We start from the raw sequence: 22,677 nt of genomic DNA on the forward strand, positions 1-22,677 counted from the left end.
GTAGCAGGCTACACCGGGACCCATAGAGGATTAGTGTTGAATTAGTATAGTGAAACATGCGAGTACATTTGAAGTGGTGAATAGGTTAGTCAGTTATTTGGATTTGGAATGATAGTAGAAGGATAGAGTAGGACAAAGGTTTGTAGTTTTTTTACCGCTCGCTTGTTGACGCATGCTATTCAGGTAGCCTATAAAGGATAGCGGATGGATAAAAGGGGAAGAAAGATTTGCATTCATATAGCACTTGTTACCCCTGATGGGTGTTGAAGCGCCTTTCTGGCGAGTAGCACGCCACTCCGGAACCCATAAAGGATTAGTGTTGAAAATTAGTATAGTATAAGTATGAAGTAATTTGAGTAGTAGAAATGTTATTCAGTTATTTGGGCAGTATATTAGTATAGTTGAATATGGAATATGGAATTTGAGAAGTGAACGTGTTAGTCTGTTAATTTTGTTTGAAAAAGGATAGTAGAGGGATAAAAGAGTGAAGGATTTTTCTTTCACATTTGCAGAATGTTTTTTAAATTAAAAAATTTAGCTTTTTATTTATATGCACTTTATTAATATAATTTAATTTTCTAAACTGTTGCAGACCACCTGAGTAGGCTTTGCTGACCCACAGGGGTCCATAGACCACAGGTGGCCGCACGTCCTTCGCCTGTCCTCTCCGGAACCTTTGTCAGACGTTCAGTGATCAAAATGCCGGTCCTTGTGACCTTTGTCAAGAGAGACTTCTAGTCCCTGTATTTCTCGTTTTGAAAAAGGTAGATGTTCTCAGATATCCTGCATGGTAAAAACTGCTGAGAAGTAGGGGGAAATGCTGTGATTTGTATACGGTGGTTGCTATAAATTGGTACAACAAAACAGCAGCATAAAGGAAACCTCTCGTAATTCCTAGTTTACAAATATGTCCCTCACGGTCTGATGCTCTTCAGTGAAATACCAGTGTTTCTAGTGAAGACTGAAAAATGAGTTTTACATTTTTTACAAAATTGACATTTCAAATAGATTTTTTGCATTTCACAGAAATCCAAGATTTTTACCTTTTTCTCTGAGCAACATTTGAGTCATTCTCGAACAGAACTGAGGGCGGTGGGCAGGACACGAAGCAATGAAGTGATTGACTCTTCTACAAAGCATTATCTCAGTGTTTTGACTTTTTAGCACTGTGAACAAGCTCTCCTCATCTGAAGCACAGCTACAACTGTGCGGTATAGGAGTAGAAAAGCAACCCTCGCATATCGCAGATCTTCAGAAACCTTCGCATGTGGTTTGTGAATCATTCCCCCTCTTATTATACTCGGAGCCATCACGACGTTTTTTTACTAGCTTTGCTGCACAATTCTCTTCATAGTGTGTGGCACAATGTTAATAACATTCGCCCTCCGTGCCGACTTCTGTATGCCGACTCCCACGGATTTTACCCATTTGCATTTATTGCATCATTGCATGAATTGTATTTGTTGAAATGCACAAATTTTATCGTCGTGATGGTACTTCATATTTTGTATTAAACTTATTGTAATAATTATTCAAAACGTTTTCCAACACAGAGTAAAGTAAATGGATCAGTAGACTGCACATTTCTGCAGCGCTCCACAGCAGAAAATGTGGATTTGTTATCTGTGTTTTATAAAACTTGATCAGCAAATTTTGCTTTAGTATCATTTACATCCCCAACACGTGTGTGTTTATTGGGGTTTGTGTGGTGGTCAGGGGCATAGATTTAATCGAAGTGTCAAAGCCTCTAAATATATTTGAATATTCACACACATTTTTTCTAAACTTAGTCCCTAGGTGTGGTGGCCAGTTCAGTCAACGGTATGCCTTCCTTTGCCTCTTGATTTTACTAGGACTTCAGAGTAATACCAGTTTACATAACTAGTTTTGATCTGTTTTGATTGTCAGCATGTCTTCCTTTCTCATCTCTTATGGTTCATGTTCTTCTGTCCTTTTCCAGCTTTTGTATCTGCAGTTTGGACTATGCAGAAAATCCTTCCTATTGCCCTACACTAAGTAATTTTGTACCCCTTGTCGCTGTGTTACCATCTTCTGGATTAAGAAGGGTTTCTTTCAAAGGGCAGAGTGCAGCTTTATAGAGGTGTTTTGTCCCTCATACTTCCCTCTAACGGTGACTGCTGAAATTCCTTCATGAGTAGGTATTACTACTGTTGATATGAGCTTTGTAAGGAACCGTTTCGCAACCCCCCTTCCCCCGTAACCCGTTACTCACCTTCCAATCCACCCGGTGACGCTGATGAGAGCCAGGACATGAAACAAATATTGAAGGACTCCTGTTTCCTTCGCAGGGAGGAGCCACAGCGTCCCTAAGGCTGGACCAACCACACACTAAGGGGGTGATACACCAGGGCCAATCGGAAGGGAGAAGGAGAGGAGAAAAAGAGGTGACAACACTGACGAAGGACAAGAAGGAAGAAGACGACGTCGAGAGGGACACCGTAGCAGAGAACACCGACCGGGAAGAAGAAGCCGTAGAAGAGAACGACGTTACAGACTTGGTGAAAGGTGGTGGTCACTGAGAGCTCAACAGAGCGGACGCCGCTCAAACTGAAGACGCTGAAGACCGAGAAGATCCTGACGTACCGAGGAGTGGTGGTTCCTGGAGGAGGTGAGGAGTCCGCTGCAACTCTCGAGAGTTGCAATACGTGGTAAGGGAAAAAGGGCGAGTGACGGGCAGCAGGGCAAACCAAGAGAGCATGGTTTAGGAACCGCTTCTAGGAAGCGCACCTACCGTATTATCCTTTGAGAGGTTTTGCTATTTTTTGGGGGGGGTTTGTTTTGTTTTCTCCCTACCTTTACATGTGCACCTTGTTTGTTTGTTTTTTCCCCTCCACCGGGAGTCACACCTGTTTATTGTCCCCTCCCACCAAAAAGGGGCCTCCTAAGACGCATTAGGAGATCAGTACTTCAAGGAAGAAAGGCCATGAGTGGGAACTGATAACCAGTGTGCATATGCATGCTTTTATTTTGCTTTTTCCTTTGTTTACTCACTTCAACACACATTCCTCCACTTGGGTGTGGTGAACGGATGCTGAGAGGTTCAATATCAATACCTACCACTTCTTTTCTTTTGTCTTGTCCTACTCCACGGCAAGCTATCCGGGACCCCTCCTTGAAGACTGAGACGCACTTATAAGAAACCAAGAAAAGAAAAGACCGTGAAAACGCAACTGTGGATGACATATGGACCTTTACAATATAAGAACTCTTACAGGATTCTAGTATTAAGCCAACCGACCCCTTCCCTTTCATGCAACTGTTAAAGTGAACTACTGAATAAAGAACCACTATTAACCCCTATACGGCCTTCTCGCTTCTATTTCCACCCATCACGACGACCATCTGCTTTCTGGATTGTACCATTAAGATCTACCTTTCTTTTCTATGAACCTTAACAGCTTGAATATCTGCAATGATGTTTGATTTCAGTTACTTTAGAGCTAGTCTGTTCCAATCTGCTGAGAGCATTAATTTTTCACCCAATAATCCAGGCCTCTCTTCCTGTTTGTATATTCTCGTTGTGCTGTAGCTTCTGAAGGTTTTCGCTTATAATATTGATTCTTTGAATGATCCCTTTCAAGCAGCTACACACTATCTCTAGCATTCTTGCTGTTCTTGGACCGGATTCCTCATCTCCATATGCCCAACACAACCATCACAATTCACTAAGTTTGGGCTCTTGCTTCCCTGATGGATTGTTCTTTATTTTGCCATGTATGGATTATTTATTTATGTAATTGTTTGTATTTTATAGCCCAGGGGTGATCAGAAACATTGGGAAAGTATCAGAGTATCCCGCACCCTCGTGTAGGTCTCCTGCCCACTTCCTGTTATGCTTCCATCCACTCGCCTCCTTTGTGATGATTCTGGGCCACCTGCACCCTCCTTGTTGTTCTCCCGCCTGTGTTTCCTTCCAAATAAAAAAAAAACCGCACACTTTTGTGCTACTTTTTTTAAAATATATTGTTATTTTGCAATTCAGATCTTAAAAAAGAAAAATCATTTGTAGGTACAAGCACGCCTGGTGCGCGCACCTACAAAATGATGCAGCAGCAGCATCGTATTGCATCTTTTAGATTTCTTAAGCCGTGCTGCATGGAATCAGGGGTGATGTACAGGATGGCTAAAATGTAGTGGCAAAGCCTATAAAATTCAAGAGTTAAGACCAACTGGTTTTGACAAATTCTGTTAAATGTAGGTTCGTTTCCTGGGGAAAGTATTTGTTTGGTTCCAAATTATATTAGGAGTTTTCCTCCACTCTCACTGAAAGGGAAAATGACTAGAAATTGCTGACAATCCAGCTGCAGTCCCACTTGGCAAGCCTTATAACTTGAAAAAGATAGGTTTGTTTGGTACAATGATCATAATACCCTGATAGTTTGAAAACGAAACTAACTTTGCTTAAACGCCCTCAGTTTACAAAAAAAAGTTTTCACAGGAAGGTCTGCCTTGTAAACTCAGTAATTTTTGGGAATGTTGCTTTGCAGTTGGTGGAAATTTTATGAATTAAAAACGCAATTAAGTTAAACAGCTGGAGACCAAAAATAACAAAGAGGAAATGGTGTGCACCTGCATCAGAAGTCCTCGGATTTATGGAATAGTCATGGTATAATATGTTTGAAATCCACAGCTGCGGTGTGTATACCGTAATAAACTGTGGAAAAAAATAATGGCTTTGGGCACCGTGGGGAATTTAACCGTAGGGTTCCCTGTGTTTTTTTTCTCAAATTTGGAACTGCCCACAGTAGACAAACAATGCATGGTACAAGGAAGAGGCGAGTGAGAGGTAATGCAGTTACCTGCCAAACAGGTTCTTGGCCCAGGTTTTCTACATAAATGACATACCTTTGTCACCTGCTTTCCAATGCTGGTTTCACAGATCATATTTTTGGGAAGGCATCTGTTGCTGCACTTCAAAGAAACCCTCATAAAAGCAAGGGAGAGGGAATGCGAGATTACCTATTGTTGATTGTAGAAATGTGTTAGTGAATAGGAGCAGTCACACTCGGTCATTCCTAAGAACGGGTAAGAGGCAGACTCCTCTACACAGCTTGGCATGTGTTCATGTGAGCGTAGCAGGGAGGAACTGGATTTTCTCAGACCTGTGGTGGGCTAATAGCAGTGGCAGCTGCTGCCACTAAAACTTGGTGGAGCAGTGCAAGGGAGGGGGTAATACAAAACAAGCATTTACAATGCAACGGTTTCGCCTTTGCAAAAGTTAGAGCTATTGGCATTGTAAATGACAACATTTTTATTTATGTGTTGGTTTTGAAAACGGATAAATAAATGGCATTGTCCTTTACATTGCCAACAGCTTAATCTCTCGCAAATGTAAGACCTATTGTACCCTACTGGACGAGCTCATCAGGCAGCAATTACTACCACACACACACACACACATACCCCGAGCCCCACACACCCACACACCCACCCACACACCCAGAGCCACCCCCACACACCCAGAGCCACCCACACACCCAGAGCCACACACACACCCAGAGCCACACACACACCCAGAGCCACACACACACCCAGACTCACACACCCAGAGCCACACCCACACACCCAGAGCCACACACACAGCCACACACACGCACACACCCACAGCCACACACCCAGAGCCACACACACCCAGAGCCACACACACCCAGAGCCACACACACCCAGAGCCACACACACCCAGAGCCACACACACCCAGAGCCACACACACCCAGAGCCACACACACCCAGAGCCACACACACCCAGAGCCACACACACCCAGAGCCACACACACCCAGAGCCACACACCCAGAGCCACACACCCAGAGCCACACACACCCAGAGCCACACACACCCAGAGCCACACCCACACCCACACACCCAGAGCCACACCCACACCCACACACACCCAGAGCCACACACCCAGAGCCACACACACCCACAGCCACACACACCCAGAGCCACACACACCCAGAGCCACACACACCCAGAGCCACACACACCCAGAGCCACACACACCCAGAGCCACACACACCCAGAGCCACACACACCCAGAGCCACACACACCCAGAGCCACACACACACCCAGAGCCACACACACACCCAGAGCCACACACACACACCCAGAGCCACACACACACACCCAGAGCCACACACACACCCAGAGCCACACACACACCCAGAGCCACACACCCACCCAGAGCCACACACCCACCCAGAGCCACACACCCACCCACCCAGAGCCACACACCCACACACACAGAGACACACACACACACACACAGAGCCACACACACACACACCCAGAGCCACACACCCACACACACAGAGCCACACACACACACACACAGAGCCACACACACACACACCCAGAGCCGCAAACACACACCTAGGAGAGCAAGGACAGCGAGGGGGCAGGGAAGCAAGCGCAGCGAGGGGGCAGGGAAGCAAGCGCAGCGAGGGGGCAGGGAAGCAAGCGCAGCGAGGGGGCAGGGAAGCAAGCGCAGCCAGGGGGCAGGGAAGCAAGCGCAGCCAGGGGGCAGGGAAGCAAGCGCAGCGAGGGGGCAGGGAAGCAAGCGCAGCCAGGGGGCAGGGAAGCAAGCGCAGCCAGGGGGCAGAGAAGCAAGCGCAGCCAGGGGGCAGGGAAGCAAGCGCAGCCAGGGGGCAGGGAAGCAAGCGCAGCGAGGGGGCAGGGAAGCAAGCGCAGCGAGGGGGCAGGGAAGCAAGCGCAGCCAGGGGGCAGGGAAGCAAGCACAGCAGGGGGGCAGGGAAGCAAGCACAGCCAGGGGGCAGGGAAGCAAGCACAGCCAGGGGGCAGGGAAGCAAGCACAGCCAGGGGGCAGGGAAGCAAGCACAGCCAGGGGGCAGGGAAGCAAGCACAGCCAGGGGGCAGGGAAGCAAGCACAGCCTTGTCTTTTCAAGAAACCAAGGTGACCTCAGGCGGCGGGAGAAGAGTTGGTTTAGTTGTGGTGAAATCCCTTCATTTTCCGATTCCTTCCGCGGCCCAAAAAAGCACGAGTGTACAACTGAAACCACAAATATTAGCCAACTAAAAAAAAAAGTTGTGACAGCAATAAATGCATCTTTCGCATTTTAAGTGAGGGAAGGGTGCATCTCGATACGCTCCCATACCGCCCTGCCCAGCTTTCGCCACACCCCGTTTTCTGCCAAACCTTTCCTATCCCTGTACTCGCTCGCCAACCATCCCTTATTCTCCACCAACTCCCACCCACATTTCCATCACCACATCATGCAGCCAAGCACCCTAACTTCCTCTCCATGTAACTAAAGGACTTCTCAACCATCATCATCCGGTATCGCTGCCACTTCCTACACCACCCCCCTTTCCTGGTGACATGTCTGCCCCTTCTAGCGTCACATCATCCTCATTTGTAGCATGTCAAAGTTTAGTGGCGTTTACTTGAAACTTTGGCTGTAACGCGAGGAAATCGTGCAGATTTGAGGCTCGCTGATCATAGCAGACAATGATTACTTTTAAGCAATTGAGGCCATACTTAACAGGGCCGAGGGCCATTCATCCCCTACCTCACCTCTATTTTGAGCCCAACCCATCTTCACTTCACAATGCTTCCCCTAAGGTCTCCCTTCCTCTAATCTCTGTCTCAGGTACTTACAGCCTTCCACCCCCAACCTGCCCGGCTTGGCCGAGGCTACTGTGCACAAGGAAATCGCTTCAAAATACACATTTAACCCCCACCTCCCCAGTAGGTCCCACCCTCTCACCTTGCGCTGCTGCCGCTCCCATGCGGGGTCCAGCAGCATGTCTCGATCCCACTCGTCGTCCTGCGCCATGTAGGGGCCGCCGCCGTTGTTGCTGGGCCCGGGCTGGTAGGGCTGGTTGGCCGTGTGATAATCCACCATGGCAGCGCTCTGCGCTGGCTGGGCAGCCGGAAGCGGTGCTGGGGCTCGTGCGGGCACCTCCCTCGGGCCTCACTGCAGGGGACGGGGCTCGCGTGCTCTGAGGGCTCCAAACCAAAGGGCCTCGCAAAGGCTGCTCCGCGTCTTGAGCTGACTTCTTCGGTGTCTCGCGCTGCCTGCCTCACACTTCTTGCTTTTGCGCCTGCGCACACTAGTCGCGCGCCCTCTATCCCCTTCCTGCAGTCAGACGGAACACTGCAAAACTTCTCCGTAGCAAAACACTATTGGAACAAGAAGTTCATGAATAATGAACTAGGAACCGCCCACGGACTCATAAATATGCACATTAGTACAACCGGCCGAGCAGGTACAGCCACAAGGCCGATGGGGAGGTGCTCAACTGGTCGTCAATACACACGCCCCTAGATACTGTCAGCGGAAGCCGTGTCAGTTCGGGAGAGAGTCGTGGATAAGCTGCCATTTTAGTTTGGGCAAACTGCTCCCCAGGCCCCATCTAACGATTACTATTTATAACTTTGTGGGCAGATTCCAGCTACAGTCACTTTGTGCTGCCACTCTGTTGCTCGTTCTCAGCGTTTTCCTTCTCGCTGGCATTAAACGTAGGTTCTGAAAAATTACATATTGGTTTTGTGTGTATACTTGAAATCAATGTGTAATTAAAAAAAAACATTTCTGGTGTCTAATCTCCTTACAGGTTGCAACAGATTGTGAAAGAGTTCGAAATAAGAAACAAGTCAGGTCCCGGGCCGGCCAGCCAATCACAGCGCGGCCCGGGGAATGACATCACGGGGGTGTCCCGGGCCGGCAGCCAATGACAGCGCTGCCCGGGACAAAGGGGCGGGACTTAAAAAAAGTCCCAGAAACGCCCCCGAATCGCGTTTTCACCAGAAAGCGTGATTGACAGCCTCTGTCTCCCAATGGCTAGCCTCCATTTATGGAGCTAGCCAATGAGAGACAGAGGCGGAACCAAAGTCGATATGTAGGATCATGAGGTTTCGCCGTGGGCGGAGCAACTGCTACGCAGTTGCAACGCCCAGGGCGAAACCTAAAAAAAAAAAGAACTTACCTTCTGCTGCCTGACGCTGCCTCAGTGATCCTCTGCTCTGGTTGCCTCTGTGCTCCTCTTCTCCCAAACCCACCCATCCCAGTGGCTGCTGTCTTGCTATTAACCAGCATGAGAGAAGCACCGGTATTGATGTGAGCAGGCTGAAATGCCTCTCAGTTGGGGACTGGGAGCCTGTGCCTCTTGCCCACCCTGGCTGTGCAAGCTGGGCTGGAGAAATGTATGTGAGGATGTCGGTTTGGCAGTCTTAAAACGGCTGACCAAAACGACATGCGCACTTACAGTGCACCTACCACTCCTCTACCCTGGCTGCTGCTGATGCAGAGGATGGCCTCACCCCTTCCTAGACTCGGTGGACTCTGCTAAGTAAGTGAAAAATAAAATAGTTTTATCATTTTATTTTTCATTTTCTGTCTTTCAGCAGTGGGGTGATGCTCCTCCGCCATAATGAAGGAGCTGCCCCTGCTGAACCATCTTGAATTCAAGAGTAAATCGCACTGGGAGAACCTTGGTCCCACAACAGACCAAACCAGCACCACTTACTAGTAAAAGTGCACTTGATGTTCAGGATCACTTCTACAAATCAGTTTAGGGGCACCCATTATTTTTGACATTTCCCATTTTACAAATAACAACATAACCCAAAGGCAATAAAAAAAAGTGAACACTGGAGAATAAGGAACCTCCCTGCCTGCTACAAGATTGATTTCTGTTCCCTGAAAGGGGAACAGAGGGACCATTTCACCCCCTTCAGTTGAATCTAGGCCTGGGTGTTAAAATTCCACTCCGCTCGTGGAGTTTGCAAGTTCGCCCCACTCTGACAAAGTGGCGGAGGCAGTTTTTTCCTCGCATGCCAACGTTAAGAGGAAAATCTTACTCCTGACCACCTCCCAGCAAGATTTCTCAACGCGGGTGATCGCGGATGAGCACTACCACCGGTGTTGAGAACTTATTTTCTCGTTGTGGAAGCTGCTTCTCGAGTAGAACATCTTTTCGAGCACCAGAAAGAAGCAACGCCCTCTTGCGCTGCGCATTGTGTCGTTGTTGATTTTCCAGCGCGGGACAAACACCCGGTGCTAAAAATCAGCGTGGTTGGCGCGACCTAATGCACTCTGCCACTTGCAGAACTCCGCGTAGTACGGCATAGTTTTTTGCTCACTTTGCGATGTGGAATAGTGGAACTCTGTCAACTTCAGCCAGGCCTACTTGAATTTCTGTAAACCGCATTTGTTTCAGTACGCACTGTGGAGTCTGGTTCCTGGTTCCTTTTTAGATCTCGTCTAGGCAGCGCGCATGCGCTGCTCTAAGAGTGCCTTTAGCCATCAGTCTGCTCATTTTCAAGCGCACTCGTGCTTGTGGCGGCATCCACCTTGCAGGAGCGAGCAGTGGCGTGCACGCTATTTGGCCGCTGCTCGCTCCCGCAAGGCGGATGGCACCACAAGCACGAGTGTGCTTGACAACAGCTACTGCTTGTTTCAGGATTAGTCATTCAGTCATTAAGCACAGCGAGGGCCGCAAATTAATTTTTTTATCCCCCCCTCACTCTATCTTTCACTCGCACTCTGTCTCTCGCTTTCTCTCTTTCTCGTACTTTGTGCCCACCTCAGAATGCGGTCAGCCTGCAGTGTACCTGAGCTTTCATTACGAGAGCAATGATGTGGTGCATATTTGTTGAGGTTTTTTTTTTTTTTGTAGAATAAACTTGCAATGTGGAGTTACATAACTGGCAAGTCCAGTTCACTGCAATTGTAGGAGAATCGAAACTGGCTAACTCCTGTGCTTCGAAGTGTTAGTGAAAAAATTCTGAATTGATGGCCCCTACTGTTATCAGCATACATAGCGTTGGCCTCCGTGATAACCGGATACCAAATGCCAGTGACGCACCACCCAGTTGAAAGAGCGCGCTCCTAGCAATATTCCTGAGCGGTGATTGGTGCATGCCTTTAATGAGCACTTCCTGCCCTGGTATTCCTCAGTTATCTTGCAGGGCCCGCCCTCTAACACATAGTTACCACGACCAGATTGAACTTCGTCTGCACAGAAAGGCTTCTTTTTCGGTGACCAATCTCCCAATGCTCCCAAATTGGAGTGATCGACAGGGAGGACTGCAAGGCTGATTTATTATAGCACAAATTTTCCCTGCTTTCATTAAAGCGCTTTACAACCTGAAAGACACTACCTTACGCATTTTTCCCTTTTTTTAGTCGCAGGAAAATAAAGAGATATGCTCTGAACCCCAGAATGGTCAGCCGATGCAGGGGGCCGTACTTGCTTCGCCGTGTCCTAAAATCAGTAGCTCTGGCTGCTAGGCCGCATTTCCTTCCCTCTATGTTTATAATGTTTGAAACCAGGATTTTAACACATAACCCTCTGCTAAATCACTGTTGATGGCTGAGGGCGGCAATTAGCAAGTCGCGCTCTGCTGCTCATTTCTGCACAAACTGCACTTTTGGATCTCCAGCTTAAATTTTTGTAGCTCTGGTCTTATGCCACAATCTCACCTGCCTGCCCTACTTCTTAACAAATCCATTTTTGATACCAACAGGCCACAGAGTTTTACACCGAAGAGGAAGGCATTTTCTAGATTTTACGGAATGGATCAATCATGGGTCCCGCCCGGTACCTTCTCACAAATAGAGAGAATGTTCCCACAATTTTACAAGTGCCCTGGGGTGGTGTTAAATTACAGAGGGTTTGCCTCTTTCAGCTCCATGCGATGACTAAAAATAGAGAAAGGGGGCTCCGCATTTTAAATGCCTACAGCACCGGTATTCCCGGGCGGGCACCGAAGCCTGCTGTTTCCTCAGTATTGAAAAGGCAAGCAAAAATACTTATTTATTCAAGAGACTTTCACATGGGGTATTTACAGCCCGTGCTTCCAAAAGGCTTTCACACGCACAGCTACTTTTCTGAATAACGTTTCCAGCACACTATGCTTAACTACAGAGTAAAAAGCAAAAAATACTTGTTTATTCTTCCATGCGTGAGGGTTATGAACACGCCTCATTTAATATCAGGGAGGATCTAAAACTAAAAGACTGGCTTTTCCAGGAAGGTCCCTGGAAAACAGGCAGCCTATTTATTCATTTAGAAGTGCCTTGAGGGATGTCAGTTCACAAAAATGCTAGAAGTAGTAAAAGTTGGTGTACAGTTTTACCCTGATTACACCATAGTTAACCCCTTTCCTCCCCTTATCTCCTCAACAGCCTCCTGTGGTGCATGGCTAAACACTTACACAGGATAATATGCAGCATAGCTAACCACTTATAAGGTCCCAAGAGCAAGACCAATTGGTTATGCCAATGCTTGTTTGACTTGGACGTTATCTGCTGTGTTGTTGTGGAGTGCCTTCTAAAGATATTTTGTCGAAAGGACTGTCCACATTGGAGCTCACCCTGAGAATTACCTTAGCCTGGAAACTATTTGGAATTTATACATCCATCAAATGAGCGGTGGCCATTTCATTATTGTTGCTCTTGTAACCTATTTGAAACATCCCCGTGGCTGGCTGGTTCTCCTTTAATGAACCGTATACATTTACTGCTGACCTCTGGTGGACTTTTTAGGATAAAATACCAGTTCTCTTGATTTTTTTTTTAATGTTTCAAACAGTTTGATTAGCTCCCTTATTTTCATACGAATATCAGACATTACAATTTTACCCTGCAAGCCTTAACCTTGCAGGCATTATAATGCGTTGTAATGCCATGCAAGGCTTTATAACGCATGCCTTTACCCTGCATGGTAAAGTCTGGGGGTGGGGGGTGGGGGGGGGGGTGGTGGTGGTGGTGGGGGGGGGGTGGGGGGGGGTGTGGGTGTGTGTGTGTGTGTGTGTGTGTGTGTCTATATATATATATATATATATATATATATATATATATATATATATATATATATATATATATATATATATATATATATATATATATATATATATATATATATATATATATATATATATATATATATATATATATATATATATATACATATATACATATATACACCGACATATTTTATGGGGATGATGCCCCAAACTACCCTTTTTCTTTTGGCGAGGGTTGCCCCTCACACTTGTATTTTTATACCCCTTTACCAGCCCTTGTATTATAAAAAACCTTTACCTCTACCCACCCCTAAACCCTAAAAGCACCATTTAGTCCCTTTACCTATAACCACAACTTTATCATTATTATTTTTTTTTTATAACAATTTTTTTAAAAATATTATATACACAGTTTCAAAGTAAAGAACCACGTGGTATAGGATGACGGGTAAAGGTAAAAATCATAACATGTATTTACTTGCATGGTACATACCTACATGGTACTTACCGCAGTGTAGAGGCTACATATCTTTTCATAGAGATCATTTTTGTTACCATTTTTTATCACTTGATCCTGTCCTTTTCATTTTGAATATTTTGTTTACTAGGCGTCTTGCCTTTTTAACTAAATTCAATTTGGTGGCTTCAAGGTATAACTGCGCAACCAAACCATAATCAAATCTAGTGAGTAAATAGTTGTTTCTTATCTCCGTGTCACTATGGCCAACTGTGAAAAGTAAACCAATAAACCACTCACTAGCCCTTAATGCCATAAGTCTAATAGATACTTCTAACTGCAAATTCCCTACCTTAAAATACTCCCCAGGTGTCAGACTTCATCTATCAATCTTTATCCTTTGTAGGTCTGCACGCCTCTAGGTGGTGTTGTGCAGCTCCCCTCTGACTCCACACCACCCCGAAATTGATTTGGGGGTCCTCATAAAAGCGAAGCAGGGTTCAACCCCATCCTGCCAGTCTGTCTCAAGAAAGAAGACGCAAGGCTGTCACAATGTCAGTCACACTGCTTCAAGGTCTTCTGACACTAAACTGTTTTACTCAGCTGGTACTGATGTACCCTAAATTTCCTGGGGCATTGTCAACACTTCAGCAGAGCAAGGCCTTCAAGGATGCCACACTGCAAAGTTTTGGTGCGCTACTGGTTTGCACTGGAGCACCTTTACACCCTATGAAACAGCAGAGGTCTCCAATCAGGTTACCACAGGCGACTCCAACAGCTGGTCACCTGTCCCCTGGGGACCCATAAACCGGCCCATTCCGAAGCCATTGGAGATTTCTACTACCCTGACTCCAGTGCTGCCTCCACTGGCGCTGGAGGCTGATGCTAAGGTTGGATCCCCCCAACTTCAGCTCAAACCTGACCATTGTCCTGCTGTGAAATAAAATCGTTACCGGTAGTCATCCAACCTGATTCTAACCCAATGCCTCTACCACATTGCACCTTACACCAGAGGCTCCATAATCTCTTTGGTTCGGACTCTGATTCTGGACAGAGCAGGTGGCACCCAAGATGTTGATGAGGATGAGGGATTGCTTGCTTCCTCCTCGCTATAATGATGCCTTAAACATTGATGTACCAAATGCCAGTGGGCTTGACACCTCACATGAAACAGATCTCGACTTGCCACTTTGGCCACCAATGGAGGAGAGTGCCTCATTTGCACGTGTGGTCTTGATGGCAGCTGAGGAACAATATTTGCAGCTACCCTCTATGGAGACCAAAATAAATGTTGTAAGCGAGGTTTTGCAGCCTGGGTTAGCTTCTTATGAGCCTCTGCTTCATTTTAACAATGCCCTCATTGATACTTTGATGGATACTTGTTCAAATCCTTGGCCCTGTCCACCTGTGAATGGGCAGGTAGCCAGACGTCACAGACTGGCACTTGGTAACCCACTTTTTCTCATCAAGCACCCTGAGACCATTAATGTAGAGGCCTTGATTAATAAGCTGAATCTAACTCCTATCCAACCTCTTCTCCGTATATGGAATCCAAAAGGATTGTGACACTGCTCTTGTTTGCTGGGCTGTTACTCACATGCCCTTTGGGACATAACCAGCAAGATGTTGCTGGCAGTCTTGAAAGACCTTCGGGCCTTGTATACCCAGAAAATCTATGGTGGCCTGGACATGGCCTAATAAGCTATCTGTGTAGGTCTGGTACTACAGATTTCCTTAGAAGGCCAGCCATTACTAGTATTCTCCTTCGAGATGTGGATGCATTCCATGGGATTTTCTGAAGATGTGCATGCCTCTGTCATAGATGCCTTTTGCTAGGTCCTTCCTTTTCGGTGAGAAGGCAGACTGTATTTTGCATCAGTTCAGAATGTTTAAAGGCTATGCCTGTCTGCTGACTTCAGTCTTTCCTACCAGTGCAGTTAAACACTCCTGTCCTTTCGAAGCCAATGAATATGGTTCAGGCATGCAGTGTGTGGGCCAGCAGTGGGCATCAGTCCAACAACTCCTCTCCCCCTCCTACAACAACCACCAAACCACTTTAGTTTGCCCTTAGTGACACATGCCCAACCATTTGGGGTTCAGGATCAATATTTCCACCCATGTTGGTGATCCATCACATCAGACAGGTGGGTCCTACAGATAGTTCACCATGGCTATGCCCTGCTTTTTCGTTCCGCCCGCCCACTATCTTCCCACACAAGTGCGAATTTCAGACAAGCACCGCTCTGTTCTGTTACAAGAGATATGGTTGTTAGTCTAGATCCTTCATCACAACGGTGATGTGGTTTGATATATGTTTAATATATTTAGCCACTTGATGAACTGTGCTGCTGCCTGCAGGATGCCTCACAGTGAGCAAAGGGGGTCTCTGCAAAGCCATTGATCGGTCATTGTCTCCATCTACGTTTGAGAGTGCTAGGGTTTGAACTGTCATCCTGAAGTCGTCTTTTAGAAAAAAAGGTTTCACTTTTTGCAGGAGACCAAGTAGTTTTGGTCTTCTTGGCAATGTGTTCTTTGACAGGTTCAAGTTGAATGGGAGTCTGAGGTATTTTGCATGTTCTGTCATTTGAGGTGTGAAGCCTCTTAGGGTTAAGTTGCAGAGTCATGACTGAATCAGGGAAAGTTTGGCATTGTTAGCAGACTGGATCAATTTGCTCTTTGTTTAGTTTAACAGTAAGTAGTTTATTGACTTTAAGGTTTGGATGTGTCGGAGGCAGACTTTGTGTCTGTGTGAGTTGTTGGTTGAGGAGAGTTTTAGTTACAGCTTGGTGTCCATAGCATATTGGTGGCTCTTGATGTTGTAATTTGAAATGATGGCTCCCAAGGGTACCTAAGGTTGAAAATGATGGGTAACAGGAAGGAGCCCTGAGGGACTCTGCAGGGGACGGGAGAGTCTGGGAATCAAGCAGTTACTATCTGAGCAAGTAGCTTTCACTTGATGAGGTAGGATGTAAACCATTGTAAGATTGTGCCAGAAAAGTCCAAATATGTTTTTAGAGTTTGGGTCCGTGCTGGATGTTTAACGGTGTTGAAAGCTTTGGAGAGGTTGAGAAGGACCTCAAGACGCAGCTTGTTTTTGTCATTGAGGAATGAGGGCAATGTTGACTACTTAGAACATGGCAGTTGATCTGAACCCTGATTGATAGTCTTGAACTATGCCGTTCTTGCTGATGTGCTCCTGTAGCTGGGTGGCAACTGCCTTCGCAATGATTTTTCCAACAAATGTGACTTGAGTTGGCAAAGCCGGTTGGCTCAAGTGTAGGATTTTTCAGCAGTCGGAAGATCTGTATAGTCTTGAGTTTGTCGGGGTTAATGAGGTGTTGAGAAGGGGTGTGAGGGCTTCTCCTTGCAGAGAATTGATGATGGAAAAGGAAAGCACACCATCTATATAGGAGGTGGTTTTGAGTGAGTTGATCATTTTGGAGAGATCTAGGTGAGGAAAGAGTGTTGAATGATAACCAGATAGTGATGTGGCTGCTGGGTATCTGTAACACTGCCATTATGGTTACTTATAGATCTGATTCTGCCTGTGAAAAAGAGGTGCTGGCATTGCATCTGTCAGCTAATGGCTAATGGCGGGATAGAAGGTTCTGTGATCAGGTTAGCATCCAGTCTGATGTCCTTTGAAGAGTACTTTGCTTCTCTTGATTGCTCCTTTGATGGTGGTTACCTGTGGTGATGAGTGAGTGATGATTGGAGCAGAATGCTTTCAGAAGGTTGAGGTTCTCCAGGCATTTTAATGCCTTCCATTTGTTCTTCAGGGCAGTACAGTCCTTTGACAGACCGGAGAGTTAACCTTCTTAGCTTGTACAAATACCACAAGATATACCGCTGCTTTCAGGGGATAGTGAGGATGAAGGCAACAGTTGCAGTCTCCACAAATCTGACAGTTCTGCTTCAAAACCGCTCTCATTTACTTGTGTAAGCCATCACCTTACAGTGATGATTGATAAAGATATGATGCCGTTCCTGGATCTTGCCATCTGAATTTTTTTTTTCACCAAGACAAAGTCAAGATGCTGACCTTGAGCCAAGGACTACAATTCCTCATTGTGGAAGGCTGTTATGGATTCTTGCCCTGATCTTATTCTTTTGCCTATAGATGTTTCCAGAGGGTCATGGTGGGATCCCAGCACTGTCAGTTTACTGTTCTACCATTCACGCTCAGAAATTACCTGTGCGTCTTGAAGAAATTGCTGTCATTTGTAGTGGCTTCTGGCACACAAAAAGAATCTGACTGTAACAAATCAACTGACTGTACTAAAGCTATTATGGCCTTAAGCGAACATCATTATGAAAATGAATGGAAAAGCCTCACCCACACTTTTGTGGCATGCTTTATCGTAGGCTTTTATGTCAATGGGCAGGGGGACGTGGAGTGGTATTCTGGACCTTATATAGGGGAGCAATTCACCTGTGGAAGTCTCCTCAATGACGGTGAATTTTTCCAGTAGCAACTCCCCTATCAGACTCTCGTCTGAGGGCTGATGAGCTCGGTTGCATCTCGCTTGAGAAGGGCGAGGGGGAGCTGCAACCCAAAGTGATGGAAGTGAGCTTCTCCAGAGAGAGTTTCTATATGTGGATCTCTTTGCAATACCCCAAACCAGGACGTATCTTCAGTTCTGCTTTTCACCTATCTCTGTATGGTTCCCAGGGGTATGCCATCTGGTTCAGCTGGTCTCTGGGCTTTCTGTATGCGTTTCTGCCAATTCCGCTTCTGTCAAAAGTACTGTGGAAGCTGCGGTGGGCTCAAGCAAAGATGGTTCTGATTACCCCATCCTGGAATAGGAGGATCTCTTGTTTGCCATTATGTTGGCACTCACTAAACACTTCTCCTGTGCAGAGGGGCCCTCCTCATGCAGCAGGGTGGTCAGGTTTTTCACCCAAAATCCCAAATGCTACCACTTCATGCATTGAGATGAGTGGTACCAGTTGAAGTCCTTTTTATCTCGCTGACAAAGTTGCATTTATCTTGGTGGCCAGGAAGACTTCCACCCCTTACCAAATTTCTCTACACAGGTCTCTGTGCTAAGTTTGTCCAGGAGTGCGATTCAGAGGGCATCATCCCCTTTCAGTCTAGCCTTTCCAATGTCTTGCAGTTTCCCATATCCCTTGAACAGAAGGGTCTAGTGGTGGCTACAGTTGAAGGCTATCTGGTGGCCCTGTGTGCGTTAATCACTTTGCCTTTTCAGTATTTCCTGTTTTGATTTTTGAAATCTTTTCGGTTGGTTCCTCTTTTTTTTTTTCTTTTTCAGTATGATTTGAACCTCCTTTTAGCTTTCTTGATATCAGAGTTTGAGCTGGTGCAGTTTCCTAGTTCTCATGCTTACTCTTGGTAGCAATAACTTCAAAATGTACGACTGAAGAACTGCAAGGTCCATCAATTCATTCAGCCTTTAAAGTTTTCTACTTGGATATATTGATTATTTACACCTGGCGATCCTTCTTATCCAAGGTATGTCTGCATTTCCTATGCCTTAGGCTATTACTCCCTAAGCTTTCTTCCCTCCTCTATATCCGCTCAAAGAGGAGTTCATAGACTGGACTCGTCAGGACAGGATGGATATTCAGCTCTTTGTGTGTTTCACCAGAGCTAAGAAGGGCATGGCATCATCTTCTATGCCTTGGCCATGTACGAACCTCATGAAAGCAGAAGTGCCCACTCTGCTAGAGCAAGGGCTGCCTCCACAGCTTTCTCCTGATGTGCCCCAGTTGCTGACAGCTTCCGAGCAGCTACCTGGTCATCTTTTCTTCCCTTTGCCAAGTAAGACTATCAAATGTCTCAGGCATGGAATGATGAATGCTTAACCCAAGTTCTTTGCAAGACTTCCTTGATTAAACTGCCACTACTCCATCCTACCTCCTGGGCTTTATTGCTTTTGGTCACATTCATAATGTGAGAAATCTGGGAAGATGTGTCCATCAGAAGAAACGGTCTTATCTTCGTAACAGTATTTTTGGTAAAAAAAAAAAATCTTTGTGTACAACCAGCCCCCCTTAGTTACTACCATTATTTAATAAGATAGAAAGTTATGCAAACATATTCTATGATATGTTCAACACTGTCTTTGCTTTTTTGTCGTTTCCTCTTCATGTGCCTCATTGGGGCACTGGCAAAGTCAAGCATTCAGGTTAATGCCAAATATACTTCAGTGTAGTAATGTCTAGAGTGTCAAGCCACATGAAGCCTCATTGGAAATTTACAAGAATGGATGGAGAGATGAGCTGACATGACAATGGGACCATGTGTATTATATATTGTGGAACAACCGATTTGACCTACAACTTCCTCTTTTAAGTGTCCCCCCCCCTTAAAATGCAGTGGATTAACATCAGCACCTAGAGCAGTCTCCTAGTACATGCTGTGCACTATACAAATGCAACGACTCCCTAGTAAAGCTTTAGCTACCACAAAGCCCGGACTCACCTTTTATTCCATCTGGCATTTCCCTAGTGAACTGGAACCATTGGAGACCTGTTTTGAAAGTCCAGGGCCGCTGTTGGTACCTCTGTCACTTTCCCCAGCTCCTCTCGGCTAATTGCAGCAGCTACAGAGTGATTTGAGGGAAAGAAGAGGAAGGAAGATGAAGAGGGATGTAACTGTGTAACTATGTTCTGAAGCAATGTTCTTCCTCACTTAAAGCGTTCTGATGCCTCCGGGTCTAGTCAGCGCTAAATAAAACTTTTCAAATAAATAGCTGAAGGAGAATGGATGAATGGAAAGCAAAAGTAAGGAGAGGCAGAGAGCTGGGCTCGTTTGAGAATTTCCACCAGGGCTTCCTCTGGTCACAGCGGCGGCCTCCTTCCACCTCGCTGGCAAGTCCTGAAATGCCCTCCACCTTCGAACATCATCTTCGCTGATGGACTTCAGGAAGAGACTTACGGCCTGGCTGTTCGACTAAGCCCAACAACCCAGCGCCTGGATACCCTCTTGGGTGATAGCTGCACTTTACAAGTACTGACTGATTGATTCCCAGTGCAGTCCTGTCTACCAGACCACAATTGCATGAGCGAACTCCTTTCCACAGGGAGTAATGTATTTTTAGCGTGTCCTAGTATTTGAGCCTCCATGTTATGTTGTACAGCTATGTAGAGCACTCTATCATCCAGGAGTGTATCCTGGGGATGAGCAGGTGTGAGTCTAGCCATACCTAAGGCCCGGTGGGACTACTCAAAGTAACTTTTCAGCTTCATGCAAAATTCAAGGAGTGAAAAGGAAGCTCTTATGTGTAGCAGCAGGTCGTTCCAAGCTTTAGTAGAGATGTAGAAGGCTCAACCACTGGATCTGGTTTTTCGTATGTGTGGGATTTGGCAAGTAGGATCCCAGACAAACAGAGGTGTCTTGAAGGTTGTTGAAAGCAGGTGTGATTGAGATATGTTGGGCCAGTGTGATGTAGTGCCTTGAAGTGTGGGTGAGGAGCTTGAATTGTGCTAGTTTGTGAATGGGGAGCCAGTGGAGCTTCTTCAGGTGTGGTGTTGTGAGTGCTGCTTGGAAGGTTTGGTGATTCTGGTTGTCGAGTACTGAATGGTATACAGCCTTCTGGTGAGTTTTTTGATGATCTCGACATAGAGAGCGTGTTCCCATAGTCCAACGTGCTTTTGAACAGGGTGAGCATGACGGTTTTTCTGGATGCTGATTGAGAGCCACATGGAAATCGTCCTCTGCGTGCTGCTGTTTTAATCCATTTTATAGGAGTAGTTTCGACCCTTACCTTTTACAAGAACATATTTCCCATTCAGTTGTATTTTATGATTTAAGTGCTAATTTTCGACTTCTTTTACTGTACTTAAATGTAATTTCTTTAATTGATTTTATTGCTTGATTTCATAAACACATACAACAAGGAATATCGATATCATTGCTCATGAAAAATAAATGAGAGTTTGACATGTTTCATCGCCCAGAACTGAGGAAAAAAACAAGAGAAGAAAGGGAGAGAGAGAGAAGGATAAGGAGGAAGGTCCATATTTGCACTCCGCACACGCAGAGCCAAGGATTGTGAAGGAAACACGATACACTGGGCCCCATGTATCAAACTAAAAATCGGTCGCAAACTGGCAGATTCTCAGAATCTGCCCCTTTGTGGCCGGTATTTTTGCATTTGGGATACATCATCCCAAATGCAAAAATCAGAAATTGCGATTGCATTTAAGGAATTGCAAATTGTGATTCCTTCCAAAGTTACCTGTTTGACACACACATGGGTGCACATTACAATTTCAGGGGTGCAACAGGGTGTCCTTTTGACACTCTTGCACACTTGAAATTGTAAGTGCAATTTGTGAGAACCTAATGAGTACTCGCAACCATGCAATTCCCATTCATTCCTATGGGCCTATAGGAAAATTGGAAAGCCATTCCTTAATTGCGACTTGCAATTTGCGAGTCGAATTAAGGAATGTGTAGGAATTGCTATTTTTTTTAGCGATTCCTACATGTATAGGCTTTTGCGATTCCTTAATAATCTCAATTAAGGAATCGCAAAAGCCTTCCTTGATGCATGTGCCCCACTGTTCCTAAAAGGAGATGCCAAGAATGTAGATGGCGTGTAGGCAGCTGAGGATACATCCGATGTAATGGAGGTATGGCATCCTAGTGGGTCAATTCTGAGGCTGGCTGCGGGGGGGCTTGTGCATAAAGGCCCATCCAGGTCGGACAGACGTGAGAGAGATGGGATTGATGGAACCTGGTGAGTTAGCTGTAGGTACTGGCGGTATATGTACCAGATGTCTTTAGGTCGTGAAGTGAGGGGTTGAAGTGTGGCGTATGTGTCAGTCTGCATATCGCATTAAGTCATGCTGCGAAGCCATGCTTCCTTCTTGGGACATTGTCTAGAGCCCCAGTGTAATGCAATTTCTCTTTTTTCTAGTAATAGTGCTATAGCGAAGAACCTACAGTAGCATCGTTTTATACTGCTGACTATTCCCAACAAAGCTAGCTTAGGCAAGGGAGAAAGTGGAATAGAAGTTATGTCGGAGAGCATTTGAAACACTTCCGTCCAGTATTTAGCTATGGGCGGGCAAGTCGAGGTCATGTGTGCGAAATCGGTGTCAGGGGCTTGTCATTTGAGACAGTTTGAGGATTTGGTGGGATCATATTTGGTCAGTTGCCTATAAATCTAATTTCTACAAATAATGCTCATGATAGTGAGGACACTGATATAGAAATACTGAACTATTTAAAAGTTCAAGCCCCAAGCATTTTCTTTGTGAAATTGGTGCAAATCCATTGCAAGGATGAAAGTCTCCAACCATTTGTGTAGCTGTTCCATCCTCACATTTTTTTTCCGTGGAGGATCCACCTTATTTTTAATTTCTTTCTGTTTTTGGCTCTGTTTGAGGGGTTTCTAATCCCAAGTCCACCAAATCCAATATGCAGTTCAGGTGCTCAATAGTAACACTTCTTTCAATT

The 22,677-nt window shown here is 45.8% G+C and overlaps 1 protein-coding gene across 4 annotated transcripts in view; it reads left to right on the forward strand.

Annotated features, from left to right (window-relative positions):
* GNG12 (G protein subunit gamma 12) overlaps positions 1 to 22,677 on the forward strand; it is a 485,600-nt gene that overhangs the window by 205,850 nt on the left and 257,073 nt on the right. The window lies entirely within an intron of this gene.

This window comes from Lissotriton helveticus, chromosome 1_2, assembly GCF_964261635.1.
Source record: "Lissotriton helveticus chromosome 1_2, aLisHel1.1, whole genome shotgun sequence".
Lineage (NCBI taxonomy): Eukaryota > Metazoa > Chordata > Amphibia > Caudata > Salamandridae > Lissotriton > Lissotriton helveticus.